Consider the following 2,056-nt stretch of genomic DNA (forward strand, 5'->3'; position numbering starts at 1 on the left):
TCTTGATCTACCATGATCCCTCGGTTCCTTGGTCAAGGCAACCGTTCCTTCGTTATCACAGAAAATCTCCATGGGCTCCTTTATGGCAGGTACAACTCCAAGATCACCGATGAAGTTCTTTAGCCATATTGCCTCCTTCGACGCTTCGCTCGCTGCAATGTACTCTGATTCGCACGTTGAATCAGCTACGGTCTCCTGTTTGGAACTCTTCCATGTCACTGCTCCTCCATTTAGGGTAAAGACCCAGCCCGACTGCGAACGGTAGTTGTCCCTGTCGGTCTGAAAACTGGCGTCACTATACCCTCGCACCTTCAAGTCATCACTCCCTCCGAGGACTAAGAACCATTCCTTCGTCCTCCGAAGGTACTTAAGGATGTTCTTCACCGCAATCCAATGTGCTTTGCCAGGATTCCCTTGATATCTGCTAACCATGCTCAAAGCGAAGGCTACATCAGGGCGAGTACAAGTCATAGCGTACATGATTGAGCCAACTGCGGAAGCGTATGGTACTCGACTCATTTTTGCTATCTCAACTTCGGTACTCGGACTTTGAGTCTTACTCAACTTGGCATTACTTTGTATCGGTAGTTCTCCCTTCTTTGAGTTTTCCATACTAAAACGTTTTAGTACCTTCTCTAAGTAAGTATTCTGACTAAGTCCAATTAGTCTCTTACTTCTTTCTCTTACTATCCTTATTCCCAAAATGTAAGAAGCCTCTCCGAGGTCCTTCATAGCGAAGCACTTCCCGAGCCAGGACTTAACCTCCTGTAGAGTCGGGATGTCGTTTCCTATAAGTAATATGTCATCGAAATATAGAACAAGGAAGCTTACTATACTCCCACTGGCTTTGACATATACACAAGATTCGTCTTCACTTCGTACAAAACCAAACTCTTTGACTTTCTCATCGAAGCAAAGATTCCATCTGCGAGACGCTTACTTAAGTCCATAAATGGAATTCTCAAGCTTACACACTCTATTCGGATGCTTCGGATCCACAAACCCCTCTGGCTGAGCCATGTAAACATCCTCAGCCAACTTTCCGTTAAGGAAAGCGGTCTTGACATCCATTTGCCAAATCTCATAATCATGAAATGTGGCAACAACTAGCATCACTCTAATAGATTTAATCTTCGCAACTGGTGAGAAGGTCTCATCATAGTCAACTCCGGGAGTTTGAGTAAAGCCCTTCGCAACCAATCGCGCTTTATATGTGTGCACGTTTCCATCCATGTCGGTCTTCTTCTTGAAGATCCATTTGCACCCAACGGTTTTACATCCGGGCACATAGTCAACCAAATTCCAAACTTGGTTGTCATACATGGATTGGATCTCGCTATCCATTGCCTCTTTCCATTTTGCAGACTCCAAGCCTGCCATGGCTTCCTTATAGCTATTAGGTTCATCAAGATTTACTAGTGTACCATCACTAATATATGTGTCCCCTTCGGTAGTAATATGAAAACCATAAAACTGGGGATGAACTCTAACTCTATCGGAACGTCTAAGAGGTAAGGATTCGTCAATCGGTTCAACCGGAGTTTCCTCCTCGGGTTGAGTGCCAGCGGTAGAGGTTCCTTCATATATCGATTCCTGAATCTCTTCAAGTTCGATTTGCCTCCCACTGTCTCCTTGGCTTATGAGTTCTCGCTCTCGGAAAACTCCTCTCCTCGCAACGAAGACAACATTGTCCTTCGGTCTATAGAAGAGATATCCAAAGGATGTCTGCGGGTAGCCGATGAAAATACATCGCTCACTTCGAGGTTCGAGCTTGTCGTGAGTATCTCTACTTACGAAAGCCTCGCAACCCCAAACCTTGATATGTGCCAACGAGGGAGCTTTCCCTGTCCACATCTCGTGAGGTGTTTTGGCAACCTTCTTAGTAGGGACTCGGTTAAGGATATGGGCGGCAGTCTCTAAGGCATACCCCCAAAAAGAGATAGGTAGTGAAGCACGACTCATCATAGAGCGAACCATATCCAATAAGGTTCGATTACGCCTTTTTGCCACACCATTCAACTGCGGTGTCCTAGGAGGCGTCAATTGCGAAACTATT

This window comes from Lactuca serriola, chromosome 7 (genome assembly GCF_051521515.1).
Source record: "Lactuca serriola cultivar US96UC23 chromosome 7, Lser_US96UC23_V15, whole genome shotgun sequence".
Lineage (NCBI taxonomy): Eukaryota > Viridiplantae > Streptophyta > Magnoliopsida > Asterales > Asteraceae > Lactuca > Lactuca serriola.